This window comes from Oenanthe melanoleuca, chromosome 2 (genome assembly GCF_029582105.1).
Source record: "Oenanthe melanoleuca isolate GR-GAL-2019-014 chromosome 2, OMel1.0, whole genome shotgun sequence".
Lineage (NCBI taxonomy): Eukaryota > Metazoa > Chordata > Aves > Passeriformes > Muscicapidae > Oenanthe > Oenanthe melanoleuca.
This window is the reverse complement of record NC_079335.1, coordinates 86,733,194-86,753,792: the sequence shown is the minus strand read 5'-3', so window position 1 is coordinate 86,753,792 and position 20,599 is coordinate 86,733,194. Positions and strand designations below refer to the sequence as shown.

Below are 20,599 nucleotides of genomic sequence, written 5' to 3'. Positions count from 1 at the left end.
TCCAGAGTTAAAAAAAAAAAGTGTCCTGGAAAAATGACAGGAGGCCTGAGGTAGGATATTACATTAAATCAGAGTTATTTCAGCTTGTGCAGACCATTTTATAACTAGACTGGCATCACTTTGACTTCTTACTGCATAGAGGCAGCATTTCCCTCAGAGATCAGCCAGATCCTCATGTTCTCTCTTCACCCTTCAGTAGAGGCCTTTCTACTAATGGCAAAAAGGGTTCCCATATTGACTGAGATGTCATACCATGTCTCTCTCTTTCACCCTACCTAGTTTTTCCACAGAAGAGCTCCCATTTATGCCTGTCTTACTCTGCTTGATCTGTCCTTGGTCTGCTCTCATATCATCCTCATATGATACTATGAATTTATTTATATTTAAGGTAATGAAAGATACCCATTCAAAGCTCTAAAAGCCCTGAGACACAGCAATTACAAGCAAAACACAACAGTGTGAAAGAAGTTTTATCAAAAGGAACTTACCTGGGCAACCAGGTGGACCAGAAACACCTGCCTGCTGAGAGCCCATCTCTAGTCCTCTCCTAAAGTGGTGGGAGTTTTGCCTCAGGGCCTCTTCAAAGATCATAAAATTCAAACTCTTGTGAAGCATAGATTCTGTCACATGGATAGATTTGTTCATGCATGGACTATTTTGTCATGAGGTCAATTATAGCCAAGAGAATGGAGTGGACATCTTGGGGGCAGGACCATCTCTCAACCAGCTTTCCTATTCAAGAGACCCTAGCGCTGGAACTTTTCTCATTTCAGGGTTTTCACAGTTTATACTCTCATAGAATCATTAATTTTAAGATCATCAAGTCCAAATTATCAGCCCAGCACCGTCACCATGTTCACCATTAAACCATGTCCTCAATGCCATAGCCATACATTTTTTTAATACTTTCCAGGAATAGTGACTGCACCACTTTCCTTGGCAGTCTGTTCCAATTCTTTTCAACTCTTTCTGTAAAAAAATATTTCCTAATATTCAATTCCAAACTCCCCTGGTGCGGCTTGAGGCCATTTCCTCTTGTCTTAGGAGTCCTCTCATCTTCCTAGTGCAAGAGGACATAAGAATGGCCACACAGTGGCCATAGGACAACACTGGTCATAAGCAGATGCTTAGGGAGACATGGGCATTATATACATATCCGTGTACATATCCATACTTTATCCATGTACTTTCCAGCCTCTCACTATTTTCAGCTTAAGGAAATTCCTGAGCAGAATGTGGTTTCTGTCCATTTAGATACCCTCAATGGATTTTTCTCCCAACATTTGTACAGCCTTCTCCATCGCCATCTATAAATTGTAGGTCTGTGCTATGTCACATTGCACAGGTCAAGTCCCTGATGAATCCCCTCATCCTGCCTGCTTCATTCAGTGCTCCTAGCTCTTGCACTGAGACAGGGAATGGTCAGTCCCTATCCATACTCTCAATGCTACACAGATCTTTGGAGCCCTTTATCATATTCCCCCTTCCTCCAAGCTGGAAATCTTGTTACCAAAACCAGGCAAAGTCTTCAGTACTTCTGCTGCAATTCTTACCTGGTTTTGAGTCCCTCTGTCTTGGTCTTAGTCCTGAGACATCTGCACTCCCTCTGTTCTTTTGCCTGTGGAAAAGTGATAGTAAAAATTGTCCTTTTATTCCATGGAGCAGTGGTGACACAGTGAAGTACAAGTGTTATTACTATAAAAGCAATACAGAATGCTCTCTTTTCCCAAGGCTTAGCCAAGGACTCAGAAAAGCAACAATTTCACATATCAAGGACAAGAGAAAACAGTAGTAATGTAAACAAAAATAAACTCATGGTTCTATCTACATTTTTTTCATACTTGTTTAGCAACACAGACTGACTGAAAAAAATCCTCCCCATTTCATAAACTACCTCTGTCAACCAGTCCATTCTTGTGTAAAAAATCAGAACTGATGGGACATCTCCCACCAATCTCAGATTATTTCACACATTTATATGCATAATAGGTCTGAAAAATATGACATGCTACTATGGGGAATGAAAAAAAAAAAAAAAAAAAAAAGTGGGACCACCAGATGGTTTTCCTGCCATTTAATTTGTCTCTCTCCTTTCCATGTTGTATCTCATTGATTAGGACATAGGTATTAAGTTATTTCTCTCCCTTACTTGGCCCATCTTCAGCTAGGTGTGTAAACCTGGTGTCTAATTTAAGATGTACAAGTTGTCCCGTTGTCTTAATGGTTCTGAATCATACATTTAAAGTGAGCTTTGTGCTTGAGGGTATGGCCTCATGAACATGTCTTAGTGAGGCATTCAAGGGTGTGGATTTACAGGACACCAGCTATCCTGCAATAACTTCTCAAATGAACACCCTTTGCCTGCTGGTAAATAAATGCAAAGCGAGTTAGCCCAGAGAGTGTCTCAGCCAAGATTACCTCTGCCCCCTACAATTGCTCTTCCTGCTGTTCCTTGAATGCTGCTCCTTTTGCAGTAAACATGACAGTTGCATATAGAGGCACAACCACCTCCCTCATCTCCAAAGTGATCCATCTTCAATCACAGCTCAAAGCATACTTTTTCTTAGTACACCCCAAAATCTTGCAAACTGAAGTCACATTTAAGAGGCCTTGCCACCCTTGATGTGTCATGACTTCATTCTTTTTTTTTTCATGTTTATATGATAGGATATATTCTTTGCAGAGTCTTCATCATGTATCACATATACATAAGTCCTCTAATTCTTGAGCCCTCCTGTTTACCCCTGCTGGTTAAAAATTCGTGGGTGGGGAGGTGGGGAGCAGAGGGGGCAAGAAAAGGCAAGCAGTTTCTCAAACAACTTTGAGTCAAACCAGGTACCCACTTTGGGACAAGGGAGCAGAGGGGACAGACCTTGTGACTGCTGAATACGTGGCTGCTGCCCCCAAGGGTATTTCTGAGAGCCTACAGGTATTGTTACACAATGTATATACTTCACAGGGTCCTGAGCAGTTTATCAGCTGTACAGAAATTCCTTCATAGTTTATCATCTGGGCAAGCATCCCAGCACCAGTGTTGTCTCTCATTAGAGTCTCCTCAGAGTATCAGAGGTTCCCAGGAACATTCCCAGAAGCTTTTAGCTCAGCATGAGTCACTGCCAAGTTGAAGAGTTTCTTCGAGTCCCTTGTAGCAATCATCCTGAAAATTGCAGAAGAGGTGCTTGCAGACTCTACAACCATCCCTAAAAGGCTCAACTTGTATAGGAGTCATTGTTTGGCCTCCAAAAACATTTATCTGAAGCAAGACACATTTATCTCAACCTTGCACACATTTAAGGTGTTGCCAATGAGATCACAAAATCTCCTTGTAGCTGGAAATAAAAATGTGTCCTTTGGTGATTTTCTAAAATCTTTTATTTTAAATTATAATAATCTCTCAGATCCCTATATGTGGATCAGCACTCCTATTCAAACTAGATGCTCTAGTCAGTTATATAAGTCCAAGTTTCCTCCCCAGGCAGTTCACAGCATAAGCACACAGGTTATACTGTCTGCAGTAAATGATGCAGTGAAATACTCCATTATGTGACATATCTCTCAAAACATTTACCTCCTGAGAAAAGACTTCAGTTTTGAGGCCAGATAACTTTTCAGAAATGGCAAACAATCAGTAGGGCAAAAAGGTAGATTTGTCCAAAGGTGAAATAACAGTGTTTTCTTATTTCTACCTACAACAATTATAATTTTCTGAAAACAAAACGAAAGAAAAAATTCCAACAAACACCAAGCCCCTTTTACTCTTTAAGAATCTGCTTCTCCCTATTTATTTTGCTTTCTGAGGATTTGCCTTTGACATGTTCACATTTTTAAGGCTTCTTACTAGCCAAAATGTTAAATGGATGATTTAAGTTCCAGTATATCGCTTCCTCTGAATCTGTTACTCTTGTAGTGGCACTTTCCCTTAGTAGTACATTGAATTAGTGTACTTTATGGTCGGTCACCAGTTCCTTGATTCCCTCTAGTGCTCAAATCTTCAATGAACAGAAAGATAAGTGTGAAGAACTTGCCAGCTTGAAATCCCTGCTATCTGCACAACAGACCAAAAATTGCTTTTTAATTATTTCAAGACTTCAAACTCTGAATACTTGGCTGTATAATTAAAATCTGGATTGTTAAAATATACTGAAAGTACATTTATCATTCAAATGTTTCACCTGTTAGTTGTTCTACTTCAAACTCTTCAACTCCACAGTGTTAGTATTTTGTTTCCTTTGATGTTTGTGCCTTTTAAGCTAACCCTAAAGAATTTCACTCTCAGCCATCATGGTTATCAAGTTGTGGTTAGTTAGCATGGTAAGCAATTATGATATACAACTCTCTTCTGTCTTTCTGAATCTTTAGGAATTAATACCTTTTATACATTGATTAATCCTTCTTTCTTGATATTCCTTTTAGGAGAGTTAGGAACGACCACCAGATAATCATCTCCATCACTTGGTAACACTGCTTGTGGTCTGGTGTATAACTCTTGTATAAGGATGGTTGGTATGTAAATACCCTCCTTAATCGTCATCATTTGTTTCAAGGATAAAACAAACAAAACAATAACAAAACCTCCTTTCTTTTGCATGCTGGAAGCACATGCCATTAATATTAATTAATTTATTTATTTAAACTTGGTTAAAGCATTTGCTCTTAGGCTGGGAATGTGACTGCCAAGTTTCCTGCCTGCAATTTGTTACGGCTCAGTAGTAAACTCCTGAAAATAGGAATTTGAAATGGAAATAGTGACAGGCCTTTTAACTACACTATAATAAGCAGGGTGTTTTATCCTGCATACTGTATGTCGTTACACAATGGCAGCCTATCATAATGTGCACGGAAAACAAACAGGGTCTCTTTAGATCACTATTCTGGCTAAAACTGGGCAGACAGAGGAAGCAAAACAGGCTGGAAAGACAAAAGACTAGAAGGTCAAGAACACCACACCCAGACCTAAGCCTTTCTGTTACACAGTGGAGCACAGGGATCTTAGAGAACTTGCACTTGAATAAATTGGCTTTGATCAGCTTGCCATAAAAAAAAAAGAGGTGTAGCCTGCTATATTGGTAAAGGAGGTAAAGAAGGAAACTTGCCCATAGTCTCAAGCTGCAAATTAATGTACCCAGACCCACCCTGTTACGCACAACAAAGCTCCAAAAAGTATGTTTCTTGCAAACATTTCTTATCTGCTTGTAATAATATGTTTCATGTAATTCTGCACATATAAAACACAAGAACATAAAAGCTGGTTTGCACAGTAGCTTTCCAGTGACAGTTGTAAAGTGTAATTTTTCAGAGCTGCTGAACATCCAGAGTCCTAACAAGTTGCCTGAGTTTCTCCAGACCTACACCTGTGTAAATGACAGTAGTACTGTATTTGTGAAAACAGAACACTGCTATTGCTTTTTACAAGGTATTTGGCAACCAGGAAAATAACTGTATGATCGTATGTACAGAACAGAACAGCAGAGTATCTGGGACCTGAACCGAGCACTTCTGCTTTGTAGAGCACATGCTTAAATGCTGTATATTGAAGTGCCACATCACGTCTATTTTTACTAATTGAGTTTACTTGCATTTGGGCACTGTACCAGCTACTCAGCAAGTCCAGGAGATTAATGTAAAAGCCTCTCTGCATTTAGAAACTATAGTCACTCTAGATTTACAGCTGCTTACTTTGAGGGTGGCTGACTGCTGATCCTGATGTCTTTGAGCAACAGATGGTTTTCTGAGCTGCATTGATAATGAAAATGATATAATTTACCTCCTAACATTAAAATAAAGAGGCAGAATAAAAGAAAAAGCAATATATTCACTTTCTACAAACAGCATATCTCAGTACACAGCAGGATAAGAGGAGGGGGAGGCCCAGTCAAAACTCAAGGAATAGTATTAGAAATTCACATGAGGACAAACTCCATAAAATAACCCATCCTGATCTGGACTGTGAAAGTATTGGCCCTTGTAATGTTAAAATTTATAGCTTTAATCTTCTTAAGAGCTGCATGGCTCTTCTCACATGCAGGGAAAACAGATTTGATGTTTGTGAGATTAAAACTACTGAGCTGAACTTTGCTTGTTATTGGCTAGAAGCACTTGGAAACCTAATAAAGCATTCCATTAAAATCTTGGCATTTTAGTAACACAAAAGAAGTAGGCTTCTTAAAATATGAGTGCAAGGCAAAAGGACACTTTGGGGGGCGGGGGGAAAGATTCTGGAATTTAGATTTTAACAAAGTTTGCAATACTTTAAAATAGATCAAAGGAAACATGAGGTAGAGTGGAATAGTAAGTGCTTGATGTAACTAGCAATGTCCAATTCTTTGTTGTTTAAACTTTATTACATTTGAAGACACTTCTTCATGCTCTTTTAAACCTCACACTTTTGTGAGTCTATCAGTAGCTGGAAAAAGTACAACACATGTCACTGACTGGCTGTGTGGTCTCTAACAGGTAATGTGAGGCCTGATATAAAATTGTCGGGATCCACAACCATAGCAAGATGTGATGCTCATATTCTGGGCTTTAGATAATTAGCTTTATTCTGAAATGAAGAGCTCCATTAAAGCTGGCTAGGCTATAATTTTAGGTGCACAGGAAGCCCATTGTGAACACGGTTTCGCACTTGCAATCAGCATATGGTTTGATTTGATCTATGAAGTCACAACTAATATTTGTGTAGAGAGAGGGATAATACTTGTGGTGATGGTATGAACTAAGAGTTCAAAGCATGACTGATCAAGGGTTAGGATCTTAGCAACAGTGGTAAAACCTTGTATAGCACCATTTGGGCAAATGAGAGCTGCCTAGTGCCAGCTGCACTGTTGAGAACCCTTGCTTCACCAAGGTACAGTGAAGAGAAGCCTCATAAACGATGGCTTTTACTGTTCTCTGCAAGCAAACTGGCAGAAATAAAGAAATAATCAAGTTAAAAGAAGTAAATCTTCATAACCAGCCCTAAATACAAGCCTCTTGCTAGGGTCCATTGATGAGGTTTGGGGTTTTGTCAGGGCAAACAGCATTAATTCAAACATGTTATGAAATTAATTCATCCTATCTGTACTGACAAAGCCAACCATGAGAACTATGCTAGAATTTCCCTGTGTATGGTTACAGCTAAATCAGATCTTCTAGATTCATTCTGCTTACAGAATCAGGAAGAATGTAGGCTATCTTCCAGAAAAACTGTGGTTAAAACACTGGGAAGCCAGTAGGGAAGATCAGGTAACAACCAAATGCCTACAAACAAATTTTAGCCCAGATTTTACCCCACACAGAAAACCAGTGTTGAACCTGGATTACACAGCTGGTGTGAGTGAGTCCTACACAAGCTCATACCATTGGAGATGACTGCACAGAATTCACTCATGCTATTATATTTTTTTCCCCTTTCAAAAGAAATTCCCGTTTACACAGCTGAACATTACCAGGTGCTCATAAACTGGCTGCTAACATGGCTGGTATGCTTAATTTTTTGTGGCACTAACATATGAAGAGCTATCTACTGTAACAGATGCTCTTTGACAGTGCAAAATAACAGCACTCAGACTTAAACTGTAAATTATAAACAATCCCTCTCTAACTACAAAATGAATACACAGAATGGGGAGCCTTGTCAACTAAGATATTAGTAAATCAGGTTGAGGAAGACAAATTATTCACTAAAGCTAAAGTAACTAAAATTTTATTCAGTTAACATTACTGTCATTAGAGTTCTCCTGTTCTTTCCATAATTGGTAGATACAAAAAAGAGTAATTATAAGCAACACAGAGTAAAAACAGTTACATGTTTTCTTGCTATGGAAAAGCTACATAAAATGTTCCTGTTCTTCCTTTTTATTAAATTCTATCAGTAGAAAAGATGCTATTTAAATGCTTACTAATGGCATGTGCCTGGCCACATCAAGACAGCCCTTTCCAAAGGGATTTCATAAATATTTTTTCTCCACCAAACCACAGACAGGACTGTGAATTAAAAGTGACCTTGATGGCCTGGTGGCGCAGCTGCCATGTATTTGATTATAAACTTTTGGGTACTAGTGCCGAGAAGTGGTGTTACAACATAAACTGAAAATGAGTTCAAGCATAGCTTTCTTCACAGAACGTCCCTGGTAACCTGGCTGCAAAAAGCATTCAATGCACAAGGATATATTTTTTTAAACCTTTAAAAAATAAAGCATTCCTTTTTTCCTCCCGATCTCTTCACGATATCCCAGTGCCAAGTTCTCCAGAAGGATGTGCTCAGGGATAATACCCTAGATTACAATGACTGTAGCTACATCTGGAGTATTTGCAGTATCACAGATATAAAACTTCTTCAGAAAAGACAGGGAGAACTTGGAGGAAGCATGGGTAAAGGAATGGGCACTCTCTTACATAGCACAGTGGCTCCTGCCCTATAGTGGCAGCCTCTCAGAAATTCCTGAACACTATGGCAGGGATGGTGAGCACAAAGCTGGCCTTCCCAAATGCATGTAACTTCCCATGACCTAATGAGAGGGAAAATGAACTGGCAGTTCATTTTTTCCTTCAGCATGTTCCAGAAGAAGTTTTTGTGTCACTTAGTTCAGGATCGGGCTTGCAAGGCCCAATTCTTGCAGCTTTAGAAGAAACAGGTATGACCAAGAAAAGACCCTGGCAGCTGTCTGTAGGCAAGATTTAATACCCTTGAATATCATGGGATTTCTGGATGGGAGTCTCAAACTCTGCAGAATGACAAATGCAGCCTGGTTTCATCTCATGCACTTGCACTGCCTGCATTTCCTATGATACCTGGAGCTAGGTACACACGGGAACCTTATCTACGTCTCGACAGCATACGTTAAAGAAACAGGACTAGCTGAGCATCTCCCTCTCGTCTGAGAGCCACATCTGCCTTCTTTCTCCTTCATAGACTAAGAAGGGAAACAGGCACCGACCCCACCAGTTTTGCTGATGCTAGCTCAGAATACACATAGAGGCATTTCTGGGTGCTTAAAGTGCTTCACAGCATTGAAAGACTTAGTTCAGAAAATGCAAAAGGTTGGGGCCTGCCTTCCAGAGCCCGACAAAAGGGTGTATGCAGACACTGAGGAAGGAGGCTCCCTCTGTTGCACAAAGCTGGCTCCATGGTTCTTTCCCATTTCCATAGAGATTCAGGGCAAGTTAGGAGGAAACCAGCAGACTAGTTGGCATGCAGAGGGACTTGGTGGTCTCAGTGAAGATTGCTTTGGGTATCATAGCAAAATGATCTCCTAATTTGGGCTATGAAACAGCCACAGTTTGCATGGTGGGAAGGCCTTTCAGTCTCCACTTGTTATAGCTGACCAGTCTCATTTCAATGCACAAAACAAACTCACTGTGCAAATATGCCATGATGGGCAGTTTGTGCCCATGATGCAAGCTATACCCAAACAAGCAGAAGGGTCATAAAATAAGGATTAAAGTTCAACAAGGAAGCTGATAATGAAGAAGCCTACCCAGACTATGCCCTATTCTAGCCAACATTACGTTATCTTCTAATTTTAGAACAGCTGACAGTTTTTCCCAGACCAGAAGTTGACAAGAGGCTGAGCAACGCCAATGTCGTTACATCTTTGTTTTCAGGCACAGTGTTGTCTCCACACTGCAAGAAGTTGTTTCAGCATGTGAAATTTTGCAGGAAGGCACACACTGATGCTGGATGCCCATACAGGGAGCTGCGTAATATGTTGAAACCATCTGGCATTTTGTGGTTTTGCAGTATCAGTCAGACGCACTGTCTGGAAACACAGGGCTCAAACCCAGAGTCCTTGATTCAGGTCAGATACCTAGAGATGTCTGTGGTCATTTGGCCAGACTGGAAGCTGAAGAATAAAGCACTGAATTGGGTGGCTGAAGTTATGACGGATTCTAAGGGCAGCCGAGCTAGAAGTCTATTATTGCTTAGGAAGTTTTAGTAAATGTAATTACTATGGCATGTTTGATATAATACACGGTCTTCACAAAATGTTCCAAAATAGCGTTTTAAAGACACATCTTGTTGCTGTTATGCTTTGTACCTTCTGACTAAGGAGAAGGCCTGATGATGTGGATCCCAGTGTGAAGCTTACTGAAAACTACCACTAAAATAAATAGAGCATAGTTATGGAATAGTATTTTGTATAGAATTGCCTTCTCTGGAGTGTGAACAACGCTGCTGAAAGCAGCTCTGGGTTACATTATTCCTGTGATCCAAATTTTTTTAACTGGCTGATGTCACTAGGGAGATTTAAAGTCTTTATAATTACCGCTCAAGGCCTAGAGGAAGGGGAGAGGAAAGACAATGCAATTATGTTTCATATGTTGATTTAAAGAGCAACCTGTAGTGGTCTGTTAACTTGTTTCATCTATCAGAAAAAGCAAATTAATTCTGTATCCAGTCGGTTTTATGAGTGGCAGCTCAATTTGCTTTCCCAGTTAAACAGGGAAGAAAGTGGCCTTTTGTCACAAACAATTGCTTCCTGCAATGCTGCAGAATAAGATGTAAAATAGGCAAAGAGCTTTGGATACAGCTTCCAATGTCCTACTAAGAAGTAAAATTTCTTTCTTTCATCTTCCCTTGGAGAAGGAATTCAGGTTATGCTCTGCACTAAATTAAAGTGTTCTGCTCAGTTATGTACATGTACAGCTTTGAAAACTGTTCCTGCTTCTAGGTCAAGGGCTCTCCCTGTGGCCGGATGCCAGCTTTATCCCTGGACTCCCATAATCCCTTGAAATAAATCAACTTTCCATTGAAATCCTCTGCCAGTTCCACTTCAGACTAAAATGTGCTGTCTGTAGCATGATGCTCTTTTATACTTTTGTGGAAACAAAAAAATAAAAAAAAAGAAGAGAAACAATGTGGCCATTGTGTACTGGAAACAGTTCCACCTAACCTGCATTGTGTGTATTAAAGTCTATCTTTGTATGTTGCACTAACCCAAGATTCAATGTTTATTATTAGAACGAAGAAAAATACCTTTAACCAAAAGAATTATTTTACTGACTGAAAAGGATCCCAGCTTGTGTGCGTGTGTGTGTGTGTATCCCATTACTACTCTGCTCACGTGGACTGAAGTATGTGGATGCATTATACTACCTCCCTGGGCAGATGAAGCCCTGAAAGATTTTTTTTTTCTTTCCTCTCTTTGTTTTTTCTTTTCTCCTCTAATATCAATTTTCTTCTCTGTGTGTTATAAATGAACCCGAATACATTCACACGTTCCTGTCGAAGACTAAAAGCTGTCACTTCATTTCAGGGAACCAGGCAGCTTTAAACTCAGCTGCAAGAAAGCCCAGATGCTACTACATCTCCAGGGGAAACTTATCTACTCAGAAATGGCAAAACTTCTGAAAATAATAACAAAATACAGCTTAAAGATGCTGATGCCGTTCTCCTGTCGGTGCTGAGGTCAGTACTTTGGAGAGTGGGTGCCAGTCAGAAATTGCAGCACTCAGAAGACTGACATTTTTGAAAAGCTCTGCTTCTCCCCAAATCTCAGTAACTTTAAATGGTCTGCCAGTTAAATCAGAACAGCCTGGTGTAAAGCCTCCAATTTTCTGACAACCTTTATATTCTCTTGGCTCCTACAAGGCCCTAAAGCTGATCGTGTATAATCCTGAACTGAATGTAAAATAAATACAAAAACCTGTCATGATTTTACAGTTTTCCAAAGGATATTTCACTAAATAAAAAGAGCCGCATTTTTGGCACACAAACGCTCCATATAAAAATCACACTTAGCTCTTTAAAATAAAGTTACACAATGCAGTGCCAGACTCTGCCCTCTGAAGTTCCCCCTGCGTGCTGGGGAGCAGCTACATCCCCATGAGCCGGCTGGCCCTGAAGGTCCTGTGCTCCTTTTCCCCTGCACAGTGGCTGTGTGAATCAGGACTGTGACATCAACCCGAGCCAGCCCAGCCCCTGAGGGTCCCTCCAGCACAGGACTCTAGGGGGAGGTACGCGGGTTTCCGCTGAGCTGGGGCACAGCCCATGGTGGGGCCAGCTAAATCTAGCACTGGCAGTTACTTCCACACTTGTGGTGCAAATACAGCTGAGCAAATCGTGACCCAGAGCTCACCCAGCCTTCATGCCCTTGAAATACGTTGCCTAAGAAAATAACAATTGTTTGCAGAAAGCTCTTCACTAAGCCTGCATTATTTAGCTATCTACATTAACTGTGTGCCAAGGCGTGGGCTATAAGCTGGAGTGTCCACAGCACTACAGCAAGGAAATGATTTTAAATCACTGACAAACTAGAGCTGATGTCAGGCTCCACAGGCTTCACAGACCTCAAAAAATCTGCAGGTCCAAAACACAGCTACAAGGCCAGACAGAGATGCATAGGTCTAGCAAAGTAGAAGCCAAACACAGCAACCTTGACATTGGACATGAGGTGCACTTTGAGTGAAGCTGTGACTAGACTATAAAAGGTTCTATATACTACCTTGCAGGAAAATTGCAAGTCCTGGGGTGGTAGCTCACTGTTAAAATCACAGGTTAGGTTTGCACAGTACTGTTTGGATGGGAGGGAAGAAATGGAAGCAAGACAAGGCATTTCAAAAAGGGAAAATCTGTGTTGTCACTCACAAGGTTTTCAGGTTTGTCTGCAGAGCTCTTTCAATGTGCAGGTTTTAAATGTTACGCACCTGTGTCTCATAATCTCCTCCTGGGACAGGCTACAGGTAATTGCACTGGATATAAAACCACAGTTATATATACACATAGAGCTTTAATTTTAGATCAGACTTGGTGAAACTATCTGGTTTTCTCCTAGAAGCCATCAGTGGACCATTTCTTCACTTAGCTCTGCCACTTTCGGGCCTTCTTTTTAAGGGAGGAGTGCAGCTGAATCCAAGAATTCAAAGCAAAACTCAGCTGAAACCATTATGTTTCATCTGGTTACATGTCAAAACCTCAAACCTTGTGTACACAGGGCTCAAATTATAAACCCATCAGGCCCAGCCCCAGAGCTGGACCCAGGTTTGCCTGCAGAGCCCACAAATCTTTTAGAGAAGCTGATACAAGTTTCTAGTTCATAACGATTTGAAAACCCAAAGTGGCAGGAGACTTTTCCAAGATCAAGCAGCGAGCTAGAGGGGGAACTAAGAAGAGAACCACAGCCCTGGCCACTTCGCACACTGCTACCAACAGAGGTAGAAACTCACTCTGCTTGAACTAAATACTGCATAGCCTTTGCCAAACCACTCAAAAGAACCACTTTTTTTGCCTGTTAATTGTTTTAATAAGTCACATGGTAATGAATGACTAAAAACTACATCATCCCTCTAAGGATTCAGCTGTGGAAAAAGCATCCATTTAGCTGCAGGGTAGTTATTACTGCATAGCTTTGATTTTGCTACACATTGCACACCCTGTTTATGGAAATGCTTACACACTGTTCTGGGTGAAATCATCATCCCTTACAGGTATACTCTGAAGCTAAAGGAATGACCTCAGATCCACTCATCTAGAGCCCTGCCCACTTATCTGAATCTCCACAATGCTCTCAGATGTTGATTAATGTCCCTTTGCACATTTTTGAATGCTACTCAAATCTCTTAATCTATAACATGAAAATAGAACTCCAAGGTGAGAAAAAGCAATTGCAGTTAGAATACCTTTCCCTCCTGCTGGCTCCACCATGGCACACGTCTCACTGGGGAGCACTGGGATAATTTCAAGTTCACAGCACAGCATAATGTAGTAATCCCTTTCAAATCCACACCATCACACAGTGGCCACTTATTTGCTGCTCCACATGCATTCTACCAAAACTTTAAGACTCCTGGCAATACAGCAAGCAACTGTTTCAAGATGGAAGTTTAATGCTGAAATACCATCAGGGCTGAGGATTGCTTACATATTGCTTTCTAATAGTCCCTGCTGCTTGACACCTGGAGTGGCATTAAGGAGTTCTGGAACTGAATCCGGAGTTCTCTACCAATAAATGCAAGTGCTTCTACAATGTGGGAAGAAGAGAAGGGGTATCAGGGTTCAAGGTTCAGGTCTGTTCAAGGTCTTGGAAACATTTTTTGTGGGACGAGGAATCTGCATTTGTAAAGTAAGTTATGACTTATATACATGAGTGAAAGCACGAGATTGCAATATATACCTTTTCCAGTTCAGGTTAATTAGGCGTTTACTGTACTCCCAGCTAGTTTTGCTTGCAGGCAAATTTTTTTTTTAAGCTCAGCAGCCAGGACTGTATCTAGGGCTAAGCTTTCCCACCATATCATTCCAATAATAAAAGAATTTTTCTGGCTTCCTGTTAAACCATGCACTGATTACAAAATTCTTTTGCTTATTTAAAGCCAGATTCAATAAAAATCCTGTCCAGCTTCTGCATCATGGAAGGCCACAAAAGCCTTGAAATATTTTCGTTTTGAAGCCTGTGTGGGCTTCCATGGTTTAGATGCTGGGTAACTGTTCCAGTGAATATGGTCCTCATAAAGCTTTTCAAGGTCCTGCTCCATATGGACCGAGCGATTTCTCTTTATTCTCTCCAGTGTGGATTACAATCTACTTCAGAGAATCTCTGATTTATGCCTCTAGCTACAAGCTAAATCCTAGAGGAATAGGTCCTTTTCATATCAGGTCACATCCTCTGCAGAACACTGACAGAGAAATTTGAGTTTCTGAAAAGCAAGTACCACTTACAAAAAACTGGTGTGTTTTGCATGCTTTATACGAATATAAGTGAATGGTAAAATCTAAAAGGAAATTCAATAAACTACTCATTATCTATCTATATATATTCATATGACTAAGCTACACGTGGAACATAGCTTTTATCCTCAATAAAAAATGTACAGATGTTCTATAGAAAACTGTATGAACAAACTTTAACCTCACGACTGCTATTATTTTGTAATAAAGGCTTACAGCATAATGTGAGCTTTTTTTAGAATGTAAGTTCCATGTGAGTAGCGTGTTGTTAATTTAATATTAATGCAATGCACCAGGAAGAAGTCTGCACAGAATCTCAAAGACGGAGAATCACAGTGCTGCAGACAGAAGATTTGTGTCATGGATTTTATTTGTTTCAGCACTCGGAACAAAATTCATTGACCAGGATTCCCATTGCCACAGGGCAGTGCATTCATCTACAGATGTTTTCACATGCCTTGGCATGAGGATTTTGCTGCAGCATTCCCTCTACTGTTCCTGAGAATCATGTGGTTAAGTCACCTTGTGCTGCACAGAAAATTTACCTCTCACTGTCAAGTGCATATGAATGAGCTTCTTTTTTGGGAACAGCAAAAGAAAAAAAGAATCCACTGAATAAACTTTTGAATTTCTTTTGCTGAACCATCCTTCAGGTAGCAGGTGCAAAAGCTTTCAGTAAACTTGCAGATTGCAGTGCCTGCTTTGCTTGCAACACAGATGAATTAAAGCAGAGAAACAGAACAGAAATCCAGTTTCACCTACAGTTTTCCTTTCTCAGTGCCTGAGCCCTCTCCTTTGCAGCATCTGCCATTCAGATTACATATCCTGTATTCCTCCGAGGAGTCAGTTCACTGTCTCATCTCCAAATGCAATGGTGAAGTAATTTATGACTCCCATTATTATAATCGCTTAGCAGCTCCCAAGCATGTAAAAATAGCAACAATAATTTCTCCCACTTTTCCTTCCTCAGCACCCCATAGGAGAAAGAGCTTGATTAAATCTGTAGGGGTTACACTTGCACTGGTGTGTTTCTATAACTTACTGAGGTAGTTTGACATTTTCGGAAAGTGATGATGTCTACAGACATCTTATTCATTGCAGAAATTCCTCAGTCTAGATAGAACTTCTGGGAAAGTCCTGTGTCCAGAATCTTCCTTTTTTTGCTTGACACTTTCATTGCTTCAATGAAATGCTCTCGTATGCTATCACAATCACAAAGAGTGGCCCAAATTCAGAAAAAAAGAAGGCCATTTCCTCTGAAGCCTTCCAGGATCAAATTTGGAAACCTACCCAGGACTCCATGCAATGAAGCAGAACCTCCATGCATAGCAGGGAGGGGAAAAAATGGGGAGATCTTTATGAACAGACCCATGGCATTGTGTGCACAGTAAACTGACAGTCTGCTCCCATTTGTTCCAGTTTTCCAAGCACGTGATTGCAAATGCAGTTATCATTTTATATGGACCATCACAGCTGCCTTGCACCCAACAGAGCAAAGACAATAGTCTGGTCCTTGTGAAATGGAGATGCAGTTTTCCTATTTCTATGCATATTCTGTAGGCAAATATAAAAGCCCAAAAGTTTACAGAGGTGCAACAAATGTCAAACAAAGGTCCTCAGCACTTGGAATAGTTATGAAAGGAAGAATTTCAAAGCACTTCTCTGCTTCTACAGTCATCATCTAGGTTTAAACTGCTAGGCAGAAGTATCCTGTTTTTTCTAAAGGCATAATTTTAAATCCATCTTGGTTAAACCAGTGTAGAAGACATGAGCATTCTCATATTTCAGCACTAAACCATGTCTGGTTTGGTTTAAGCTTAAATCTTTCAGGAATTTATTTTGTATTTGCAAGTAAGATGGTGTTCAGCTAGCACAGTCAATTTGATTTACATGTGATTTTTAAACAACACTGATACAGCTGTTTAACACAACTGATATATTTGACTTGTCTGGTTCAATTCTTGCTCCGCAGTGCAATGTCAGATTCAGGTAGCTACTGAGATAATTTGGGGAAGGCAGTAATTATGCTTGCAACAATGAATATGAAAACTTAGATAACATCTACAGAAAAGCAGGCACTGTAATTCACCACGTGATCTCCTTAGCTCTCCAATGGTTTCACATGTGCATGGAAGAAGCCTTGTCAGCTTCCAGAGATGAGGAGTTTGGAAACGTGAAAACAACTGCTCCTTGCGACTCCTCTGGCTCCACCTTAGGGGAAAGAACAGAATGCTTTCACGGAGCTTCGTCTGATATGCACAGCTCCTCCACACATGTTAGCAGCATTTGATCATCTACAGTATCAAATATCAAGAATGATCCAACAAAAAACTATGCACTACCATTTTTCACTGGTAAAAGTTATAAGGGCAGTAATAGTACCTTGTGCTACCCTGAAACTTCAGTAATGGGGATCAAGTTACTGGCTGCCTCACAGCTGATGTTAGAGATTAATTTTTGTCAACTTGATTAGCAGAGGACATCTAAAGGATGGGAGGTAGCTGTAGGATCTCACTCTTTGAAAGACTGATCCATGAATCAAGCTTACCAGACCACACATTAGCTGGAAGATTAGATGGAAGATTCAAGTCAAAGGGGGATATCACAACCTCCATTCACTGAAACCCCAAATATCCCATTTCCATGTCCATTTGCTCAAACCGGGAAAGACTGTTTTATGTTTCTTCTCCTAATTTAGCCTGAGTGCCTGGGATGTTTCAGCAGAGGCTGTGAAACAAAACATTTCGTACAAAAGATGTGACAAGGTGAGTATATACTCAGCTGTCAGTGTCAGCTAAGGTACATAAAGCAATATTAAGCTCCTTCTGCAACGTCAGATGAGTAGGGATCTGGCAGTGGCAAGGTACATTGCAGTACTTCGCGTCCATGTCTGTATCAGGCAATATTTCTAACACTGGTACTCACTCATTGTCTTGCAGGTCTTCTGCTCAAGCCTTCTCTCATTTCTGGGATGAACTGCGAGGAGACAGAAAAGCAGGAGCTGAAGGCTGAGTATGCCTGACAGTAGCTATATTTCTGTGTCTCTGATCTGTTCTGTTACTCCAAAACAGTTTTTAAAACCATAGGCAACACAAAAGAAATGTCGGGTTGGCCTGCTTTGTACCACTCCAACCACACACTTTTTACAGTCTGCTCCTTCAACAGAATGGCTGATTGCTTAAACAGCAAAGCATGACGAGCTGATGCATTAGATATTTCTGTCAGACTAACGAGACTTATCATGTGGGAAGGATTTTCTTCCTCCCTGCATCAGTGACCATTTCTTCCTTTGAAATTAATTAGAAAAACATTCTGAGGAGAAGTATTTGATGCTCCTATCTGCTGCAACCTGTGCCCCCTTTGGGGTAGGCTGAAAATGCTCTTCCTTCTCCTGTTACAGGGACCAGAACTGAACATCTGCTTTGGCTGCAGTTTCCCCTGCTTGCCATTACACCTTGCACAGTCACAGCAAATTATTAAAGTGACAAGGACACTACACATTTCAGGGTCCCATCCCCACTTTTTAAGTGAGGAACATTGCCACATCCCCCACAAAACTCCATATATGCTATTAAAAGAAAACAACCATCACTAAAAACAACCCAGTGCTTTCTATGCTACAAACTCATGGGCAAACTATTAACCTATTAAAATTTTTCATTAAATAATTGCTCCCAGCTGAGGCTTACGAAAGGCCCTGCTAGGCCAAAATGTCAGCTCATTTATGGGATTTATTATTACAACTGTCAGGCCAGAAGGGTTTGCCTCAGCACATCCATCAGGCATGCTCGGACAGGAGCTCCTGCCTTTGGGGCAGCTGCTTCAAAAACCCAACTGACAAATGTCAGATGCCAAGTTCTCATTTCAGGTCCTGCCTCTTCCCTTTCAATCGCCAAGGATCAATGGATCAGTTGAGCTGTTTAGCAACTGGCAAAGACCACCTCATGTAGGGTAAGCATTAGTGGTTGTTCAGCTTTTATAGCTGATAGAGGTCTTTGTCTCAGCTTTCTCTATTTCAAGTACTAAAGCATGGCTTCAAGGGCTTGTGACTCAATTGGCAGGGGAGAGGCAAGTTGGAGGATGAGGTGTACTTTCCTCAAGGTAGTAGCTGCTCACCATAGCCATGTGCTTCGGGAGAGGTGGCTGAGGGCATCTGTAAGCTGCAGGTCTGTGTTCAGGAGTCACAGGCTGATCCTGGTGCAAAGAGAGGATTGCACTTGGGTTTCATAACGGAGTTCATGGAAGTCAGTGAAAATTGAACTGCAGCCAAGGTGGAGAGCCATGTAGAACAGATGTCTTTAAAGAGGATAAAACAAACAAACAAACAAAAAAATACTCAGAGTCTGAGTTAGAACTCTTGGCCCACTGTTATATCTGTAAAAAGCCCCAAAGTGCTCTACTGTGGCTATCCCAAACACTTAAATTCCACATGTATAAAGTAAAACACATTTGCATTGCTAATTTATTAAAGGACTTCTTGACCCTAAGTCAAATACTAGCACAAGTCTTGTGCATGGAAAAGCTCTGATAAACGTGCTCTTTAGCTCTCTCTGTGAACGTTCAGTAATGCTCCTTTTAAAAGTACATATGCTTCTTCTTGTGTCTGACGCTAATTATCTTATCAGATAACAGGCAGCCCTGTGCTGAGTAGGTATGTAATATATTAGCCTTGGGGAGGGGATAAAAAAAAAAAAAACAGCCTTATCTTTCAAGTAGATTTGAAACTGTATATGATCTTTCTGAGTCTGTGGAAACTTTCCTCTGCAGCACAGATCTTATGTAAGGAAGACAATGAAGAAAAAAAAAAATCCCAGACCTGTACAGCTTTCAGACTGCAATTCTCCAGGTGTTCGTTTCTGTGGAATTTTCTCCTCTATCAGTATTTTGGAATGGCATACAGGTTAAACTGTTCATCTGGCAGGGAAAGCAGCTTTGGTAATTGTAAGTTTACATTACTCTATAAACAATCGGATTAGAGTAAACAGATGAACTTTATAAATAAAATGTCACTGCTTAGCTCTCCTTTGTGACTTGTATTCTGATACCACTATTACTGCTTTTACTACAACTACTACTACTACTGCTGCTAGGCTTCAGCTGACAGCTCAGCCTGAAACCCTTTATTCATCTTTATTACTACTTCAGCTGTTTTGAGAGCAAAAAGGCATGGAGGACTTATTGGCCAGAGGCTCTCTAACCTAGCAGGCCTGCCTGGGAAATCAATATGCCGCACTCAAGAGCACAAAGATGGATTGTGAAGCCGGGGCTGGCAAAGGAACGCGGGCTGCATCTGGAAGGACACGGAGACAGCCAGTTCTGCTCCGCCAGAAGCCTCCCAGACCGCGCATGTTTGCACACCAACCTCGTGGCACCCTTCCAAGATAATTTGTGAACCTTGGTTCACACAATTTTCAAAGTAGGTCATACGCAGTAATCTCAGCCGAGGAGAGATACCCTGTCAGCAGCAGCGGCTGCGAGGAGGGCGATAGCTGCGACCAATGAGCGAGCTGGTGCGAGCGGGGAGCCGAGCGCTCGCCGGGGCTGGGGCCGGGGCCGGCTGCAGCCAAGGTGCTCGCCGGGCTCGCACAGCTGCCGGGCGGACTCCCACACACCCAGCCGCTCGCCATTTACAGCTCTACAAGCACCCACTGTTCTCCTGGACACAGCCGCCAGCACGGCTTAAACATTAACCTGAATGAAAATACAGCAGGAGAAAATATCTAACCTTTACCGAGCTCTGTTTTCCTGACAGCAGGAATCGCAGCTGATTTTGAACCAGGGGATTTAAATTTACTACGACCTGTGGATTATTGCTTCCTAACGTGCTTCCGTCACCTGTCCCTGCTCTGACAGTCAAAACACAGCCTCGAAGGTAGTTGTGTTGACAGAGAGATTCCTAAAGCACTTACAGTTTCCTGCATTTTCCTGTATCCCGTGCTTCAGCTTCAGCTG

The 20,599-nt window shown here is 41.1% G+C and overlaps 1 protein-coding gene across 1 annotated transcript in view; it reads right to left on the bottom strand.

Annotated features, from left to right (window-relative positions):
- Positions 1-20,599, bottom strand: part of ATXN1 (ataxin 1) — a 280,012-nt gene that overhangs the window by 222,094 nt on the left and 37,319 nt on the right. Inside the window, exons 2-4 of the mRNA XM_056483719.1 lie at positions 18,764-18,943; positions 17,573-17,623; positions 1,554-1,618 (exon numbers count right to left, since the gene is read on the bottom strand). The gene's annotated coding sequence lies outside the window, so the exon portion shown is untranslated. The remainder of the gene's footprint in view (positions 1-1,553; positions 1,619-17,572; positions 17,624-18,763; positions 18,944-20,599) is intronic.